The sequence below is a fragment of the Corvus brachyrhynchos genome, unplaced genomic scaffold (genome assembly GCF_000691975.1).
Source record: "Corvus brachyrhynchos isolate BGI_N302 unplaced genomic scaffold, ASM69197v1 scaffold21, whole genome shotgun sequence".
Lineage (NCBI taxonomy): Eukaryota > Metazoa > Chordata > Aves > Passeriformes > Corvidae > Corvus > Corvus brachyrhynchos.
Window position 1 is genome coordinate 4,492,846 of NW_008236924.1, and position 7,904 is coordinate 4,500,749.

The following is a 7,904-nucleotide window of genomic DNA, read 5'->3' on the forward strand; positions in this document are numbered from 1 at the left end:
ATTACTGCCTCATCTAAGAAATGAAGTTTTCTGTATTTACTTTCCTCAAGCTTTCATGTATTCCGAAGTGAACATTGGTGTGTTTTATGTTTTTATCGATTTCAGATTAGCCCTGGGAATCAACTGCGTAAATGTAGAGCTGCTGCATGTGGTTTTATGAACAGAAATGTCCAGTAAGTGGCACTGCAGGACCAGGAATTCCAAACCCTGGGTTAAAAACAGTGCAGTCAGAGTGAACGCAAGCATGGGAGATGTCAAGACTTTTCTGCTCCATGAAAAAAGTAGTTGTAGAGCAGTGGGGAATGATGTGATGATGTTCCAGAGGGCACATGCAAGGATCTGGGGTCTATTCAGAGGCTGGCCCTGGAATGTGATGTCAGGAACTGGCCTTGGCACCAAGCTGGCTGTTATCAGGGGTTTGCCAGAAGAAAGCAGCAGCATTTCTGGGAATTATTCATTAGCACTCAATGGGAGGTGCCTGTGAAGGCTTCGTGCTGGGTTTTGCTATCCGGAGCAGAGTGCTGGGCGAGGTGAACCACATTTATCCAGCATTTCCTGTGGTTTCCTGACGTAATATCCATTAATTTTATGTAGAAGATCCAAATTCCAGACTGGGACATCAGTACAGTCTGAGGGAGTTCAAGGATTGTTTTTGTAAATGAGCCAGCGATTTCTGTGAGTCTGTGTCAGTATACCAAAAAAACCACCACCCTGTTTTCCCAGTCTCAGCTGATAAGGAATAAACTATTATCTTGGGAAATTTGATCAAACAGGCAAGTAACACAACATTTTTTGGCAATATAAATTGTAACAAAACTCTTACATAAGCTGATAGAGTGTTACTTACAAAATCACTTAAATGCTTTGGCTCCATCTGCAATATTTGAACTCAGTTCTAGGTTACTCATGCTCTACTGTGCCAAGCTAAATTAATGCATACTCAATTTTCCTCTTTCTCTAGATGTACAGTTATATCAGATAAGAATGGAAGGGAATGAAGATGAAAAGCCAATCTGTGTTTAGAAGGGAAGTAAAGCTGTGTTTAAAGGGATAAACCAGCCTTTCAAGGGGATTAGGAAGCCATTTCCTCTATGGTGTGGCTATTTTATAAATGTCTCATGTGGGATCTTTGCTGCCATGAATGATCCATGCCAGCTGCTTTTGGCAGCAAGACCCCTGACCAAGCAGAGTGATCTGGATTGTCAAAATACACCTGTAGGGGCAAGAGGAGGTGTAGGAACATCCCACAGGACACACGGTCTCACAACTCCTTCAAACAGACCAGACATTTTTTTTTTCATCAGTGTCTAGGGACCAGATATTGATTAATCCTTTACTTTCACCCCTGAGCCTTTCCCGTGGCTTTATAAAATAGTTAAAAATATGAGATCGAGGTGTGCCAGCAAAACAATGACAAAATATGCCATATATGACAAAACAGGACACCACAGAACAACTGGGAATAGCATTTGGCACGTGACAACACACAGCAGCACAACCAGCATGGGACAACCCTTGATACCATGTCACAACCTGGTGGATACACCTGAAAGCTGATGGAAATGCCTAGAGAGCAGTGAGAGATTCATGGCAGCAGGAAATTCCTGGAAAGGTATGGAAAATGTCTAGGAAAACACAGGAAAGTCCTAGAAAATGACATGTAGCTTGTGGAAAAATTATGGGAAATCCTTAGCAAGGAAAGTTGAATTCTTAAAAAGCTGTGGGAGAACCCCAGGAAAGCAAAATGTGATGTGAGTTCTGAGAAAATTTGCTGCAAATTCCCAGGAAGGTGGAGGGAATTTCCTATGAATTAAGGAGGAATTGCTATAAAGCAGTGGAGGAATCCTAGAAGGAAATGCACAGTTCTTAGAAGGCTGTGGCAAATTTCTAAAGAGCAGAAGAGAACTTTGGGAAAGCAGAAGGGAATTCCTATAAACAGTACACAATTACTAGAAAGCACCAGGGAACTTTCTACTGACATGGAACTTATACCTGGAAGACATCCCTGGTTTTAGCCTCTCCTGAATGGAGAGGACTGGTTTGGTGGACTGAGAAGAGACTCTGGATGCCTGTGTTAGTGAAGCTGAGCCCTGACGAGCTTTGAGGGAAGGGAGCAGGGAGAACTGGGTGCTTTGGAAGGCCCCTGACCTTGGGACAGATTCTGACAAGTGCATAATGAAACTCAAGGGAACATTTCCAGCCTGGGAAAGTACAGCCTGCTAGAGACTGTCTCAGCAACAGGGCAGGGAAAAGCCAAGGACATCAAAGCAGGATGTAACGAGGGAGAAGTTACTCATGTTAGGGGGGAAAAACTGTTCTGCCTGATGTGGTGGGACAGGCATGGAGGCTGGGGCAGGATAACAGATCCAGCTGAGCAAGGGTGAGAGTGGGTTTGGGATAACATCATAGTTTGGGGTAGTTGGTTCACAGGGTTTTTCAAAAGTTTGAATGAAAGTTACTTCAGGAGGAGTGAAGCAGCCCAATGTTTAGACCTTGGTACAGATTCTCATTTGGAATATTGTTCCAGTGTTTTGTTGAACTTGGTGGGATGCTTCTGACTGCCATCAAGCCCAGACTGTGTGATTTGACTTTGACAAGCAGCCTTGGAGAAGAGTTTAATCCCAGAATCTGAGGGTGGAACTGCAACATCACAACGGCAGCAGGGCTGTCTGGGAGCTGCAGATGGGAAAATGCTGCCTGAGGCAGCAGAGCTGCACGACTGGCACATTTGGAGAGGTCAGGTCGTTGCTGGACTGCTGCTTGACCCTGTCTGCTGTAGCTGGACCTGCTGTGCTCCGTGGGCTTTGTGGGGCTGCTCCCCTTGCAGAGAGCCCTGGCTGGGCTTCTGTGGCTCCCTGTGGTGCTGAAATGCTGCTGCCAGCCTTCACTATGAGCAAGAAGTGATGCTTCTAACTTTTTGGTAAGTATTAGTTTAATTATCTTTAATTCAAGGATTTGTAGCCTGCCACTGGCAGGGCTGTGGAGCCTGACCATGCTCGATGTGTAATAATGTGGATTTAATAATCAGATGTAGGGCAAATTATTGTCCACTTGCTGTAGGTACCAAGCACACTCTTTATCACCACATCCTGCACCAGAAACCCACAAAAATCTGCTCTTAAATAGTTTTTCTGTTAAACATTTCTTTGCCATCCATCAGTCAGGGGCTGGGCTGGAATATGGGTAAGGATCTATTTGATGCTGGCACGCAGCTCAGGAGTAAATCTGTAAGAGCAGTTTAGGAGGGAGAGTGCCACCTACCAAGCCATCTGCTGAGAAAATGGTATTATCTGCAGTCTCATCCACTGCTGCTAGAAATCACTGTCACACTCATCGCTGAAGAGTTTTGCTGCTAATATATCTATTTGTATTCTTTTTCTCCATCCCCTCAGAATTAATTATTCCTCAGATTAATTTCATTCTAATGAATCATTCGGTATCACTGGCTTTATTTCTTCTCTGAGATACTAATTAATATGTCAAAGCCATCGTTAACATGAAAACTGCTGTCATTTTCTCCGTGACTCTTCTTTTGATTCACATATTCAGTGTTTTTTTTCTGAGGGCCTAAAATGTCCATCCAGTGTGGAGTGAAAGAAAAAATTAAAGCTGTACAGTAGTAAAAAATATGCATATGCAAATAAAGCCTAAATTGGGAGGGAATGGCCCAGGCTGTATTTTTTTGCTGACTTACTACTTTATGAGCCATTTCATATAGCAAGTCCTTAGCAATCAGCTGTGTAGGGTTTTTATTTACACAGATTAAAGTATAAAACTCAGAAGTACATCCAGTGTCTACTTGTCAGTGAAATGATCAGAAATTTGGAGGTGTTCTGTATTTGTTGGTGTAGATTAGGTTTTAATGAAATGTTGGCTTGCTGTGGATTTCCTGGCACTGTTCTGCTGTGCCGCAGGGATGAGGCAGTCAGAGGATGCATTTTCCTTTCCTTAGAGCTCTCCTCTCAGCTCTAATTTATTCTCATCATCCTCTGCAGTTTGGCTCTCTACCCACTCTGGAGGGAAGTGTTGGCAGGGCAGTAATCCCTCTCCTGCCCCGTATCTCTGGCAGATGGAAATCCCAGAAAGAGAAGGGGGGAAATTTTAAGTTTCCCTGCTCAAGCAATTTCCAGGGTGATTTAAGATCCAGTAAATGGCTTTTGGATTGATGGAGCAGGTCGAGCTGCAACAGGAAGGTCACTCCAAGTATTCCTTTTGGGAAACTGTTCTTTCTCTGGTCCTGTGGGAGTGAGTGGGTGGAACTGGAAAAACCCCATAAAAAGTCACTGCATGAGCTCTGCAGATTAAATAACACAGTTATTGGCAGCATCACACTGAGTTTAAATACCCACAGCTCCTGGGGCTGGGGACTGTGCAGGTGACAGCTTCTGCTTGGATCCCTGGCAGCAGGTTTGGTACTTCTCTTTCTTTCCTGTCTTCCTCATCTCTCCAAAAAGAGGCATTTTGTTTTAAAATCTGGAGGGGGGGGGGGGGGTGGTTCCAGCTGAAACCTGCTCTGGGCAGATGCAGAGAGGGATCACTGGTGAGGGAGGGAGAGGGGAGCAGAGCCTGAACAGGCTCTGAGCAGGAGGAGGCTGGGAGGGGAACATGGAACAACCAGACAATGCTTTTCCAGCACTCCTAAAGCCTGGGTGTGACACGAGGCTGCCTTTTGAGAGGCTGCTGTCTGATCTCCCACAGCAGAAATCCTTTCTGCAGGCTCCATCCGCTGTGGCCCACGGGTGGAGTTGGGCTCTCCTGGCTCAGAGTGGGGCTGTGCTGATGCATCAGTGCCTGACAGGGGAGATTCCAGGAGAGCAGCAGTGCCTGGTCCTGCCTTCTGAGCACCCTGCAGCCAGTGCATGAGCTCCAGATCCTGGGAAGCAGTAGCACTGCACAGCAAATCCTTCCCATTTATACCCTCCTGCACTGCCCTCTGTGTCCAGCCTGAATGAGCCCCCTCAAACGAGTCATTTAAATTCAGACTTTCAGACATGGTGTTTCTCTCAGGGCTTTTTTGATTTTCCATTTCCCTGCCAGTGTTCAAATTTCCTCACACACTTCACCAGTGACCTGATACCTAGGGATGCTCCGTGGCTGCCATTAGAAAAATAGTTCACAAGACAACCTGCACATGTGCTTTTTGAGATCAGCCCTGCTGAATCCACCAGGCACTGAGGGCCAGCTGCAGTGACTGTAATCTACAGTCAAAAAAAAGTACCCACACTCAAATACTGAATATTTAGGCCTCTTGTTGTTAGCGTTTGGGGACTAGAAATCATTTCTCTCACTGATCCTTTCTCCCTGCTGATGGATCTTTATCATTCAAGAGTGAGCTTGAGATCCTTGGAGATGTTAGCAATGGTTTTTTTCTGCTGCCACTCTTTGCTCTGTGCTTTTGTAGTGACTGCTGTGGTTTTCCTCATGGAATGCACAACATGATAATATCAATTTAAACAATGTGCTTCACTGATCTTTTAAAGACTTCAGAGCTGTTTGATTTCCAGGAACCCTTGACTTTTCCAAGAAGGTTACATTGAGGCTAAATTTATCTTGGATATTAGCATAACCAGTTATTTACAAATCTGACAGCTCTTTTAGACACTATTTCCAATAATATGCCTCAGCTGATTTCATGTTTAGTAGACCCCATGCTTGCAAACATGAAAAGTCATCCTGAGGGTGATGTGAGTACAATTTATATCCATGTACTGTAATATATTTTGTAAATTCAGATGCTTCTCTCCAGATCTAGTGTGTGCACTATTTTGTAGGTTAAAACATATTCATCTCTCAATGCAAGATCTGGGCTTTGTTCTACTCAGACTTGATCTTCCAGTAGCTAATTTCTGCTTGAATTAAGATCATTTGGATCAAAGTGCTACTCAGTATTTATATTTTTAAATCTTCATATGGACCAGGTAGGACTTTCTCCAGCCAGAGTCTCCTGGGAGGAGCAGGTGGGAATAGGGACACAAAAGCTTTCCTTTGCTGGCCATTGCTTTGATTCCAGCAGCAGTCAGTAGTGACTGAAAAGCATTAAATAAAGTTAAGCAGCTGTTTCATGTGGGTACCCAGGGAGAAATTTAACAAGCTCTGTGACTGTTTCTGAATCTCCAGGAAACATCTGCACCATCATCCTGTTGCTGACAGTTTCAGGCAAGTCCAGAGTTGGACCAGAGCTGATCCTGCTCGCACTGGCTGGGGACAGCTTGGCCAGAGAGCAGCAAGAGGAAAAATGACCCAACACTCGTGTAACTGGCTCCCAGAGTCGTGGCAATCTGCTGCCTAATCCTACTGTTAAATTTAACTAAATAATAATAGGGGTTTAGTGGATTTCCCTTTTGTTCCTCACCTGGGTATGAGCGTTAAGTCGTGAAAGGTTTTAAAGCTCATAAATTAGCTGGAGTGACAAATGAGTACAGCAGGGCGCCCTGGATGAACTCCTGGTGTTTGAAACTGCTGAAAGGGCTTTTCAGTCAGGGCTGAGCCAGACCTTTCACTCATCCCTGGACTGGTCACACAAACTTGGAGAAGAGACAGGACAGAGGCTCTGGCTTCTGAAACTGATACTTGAATTGCCAAAAAAAATAAGGGCTGTGAGAGTCTACAAGCTGCTGTGAGTACGAATTCAAAAGGCTTTTTTTAATGTCAGAGTCAAATGAAACCCTCACTCATATGAGCAGCATTAGGTTCTTCCAATGCTGAATCCAGCCTCTTCCCCAGGAAAGGCCACTCCCTGGTAAAAACGAACTGAAGGTTTCGCTGGATGAGCTGATAAGCAGATTCTTGAGAGCAGACTTCTCTCTCCTCTGCAATGTGTACCTCAGCATTTCTCTCCAATATTCCTCAAAAATTTTGCTTTTTGGGTGATTACATGCTGTGATTTCTCCTGGAATAATCCAGGATGGCTGTGGTCGAAAGTCATTTTAGGAGAGCCTCTGGAAGTTGTTGCAAATAAAATCAAGTGTGCTCAGTGGCTTCTTATGCAGGCAATGTTCCCCTCAGCCCAGGGTTTCTATGGAAAAACAGGAACATGCTACCTTTGCAGAAAATAATTATCGTGCACTAAGCCTCACCTGTGTGGAGCTTTAAGAACAGGAGACAAGAGAAAAAGGATCTTGAAAATAGGAAAAGAAAACTCACAGTGAGTTTCATTAGAGATCTCGATTACCAAACAGCACAGGATTCATTTTCGTGTCTATTTTCACCCTCCTCTGGGGATGAATGATGATTAAAGGACAGGATAATAAGCAGGGGGAGGGTGGGATGAGAACTTGGTGAGAAGCAGTTAAAATTTATAAAAAAAGAAAGAGAAGGGGAAAGGAAAACAAGTGTTTCAGTTAAGTAGTCAAGATTAGCTTAGCACTGTATCTGCTTTAAGTGACATTATGAGAAATTATAGATGGCTCAAAAGCAACTTCACAAGTGCTGGACCCCACAGAATTTATGTTGACAACTTAGTGACAGTATTTATTCTTCTAGGAGGTTTTTAAACCGCCCTGTGACGTGTTTTATATTTATTTTCTGATTTTTTGGGGGGTAAGATTCCTATGCAAAGGTTGCAAATCAGCATGTTCATCTTTCCCTGCCTGTTGCAGCTAAGGTAAGCAAGAAAAGACCCTTTTGTAGGAAGAAGGATTTGAGGAACAACCGCTCCGGTTTTGGTGCTCACTACCGAACGGGGAGGGTTTTTGCCAAGAGGTTTTGGAGGGAGCTGCGGGTCTGCTCGGACGGGCTGTCCCTGCTCTCGGGGGTGCCCGCTCGGGGCTCCGGCGGCTCCGCACTGTTTGTTCCTCTCCGTGCCCTCGCCTGAGCCCGCACGATTCCGTCGGGATGCGGAACCCGTCCGTGGGTTTTCCCCGCTCCCTGCCCACAGGATGACGATGCCGATCCCGGTGTCAGCC

At 44.8% G+C, this 7,904-nt stretch overlaps 2 long non-coding RNA genes across 2 annotated transcripts in view; one reads left to right on the forward strand and one right to left on the reverse strand.

Annotated features, from left to right (window-relative positions):
- The window catches only part of LOC108445170, a 10,827-nt gene that overhangs the window by 2,609 nt on the left and 314 nt on the right, over nt 1–7,904 (reverse strand). The gene's annotated exons all lie outside the window — the stretch shown is intronic.
- The window catches only part of LOC108445171, a 24,585-nt gene continuing 18,010 nt past the window's right edge, over nt 1,330–7,904 (forward strand). The window contains exon 1 of the long non-coding RNA XR_001859924.1: nt 1,330–2,920. This is a non-coding gene — a long non-coding RNA (uncharacterized LOC108445171). The remainder of the gene's footprint in view (nt 2,921–7,904) is intronic.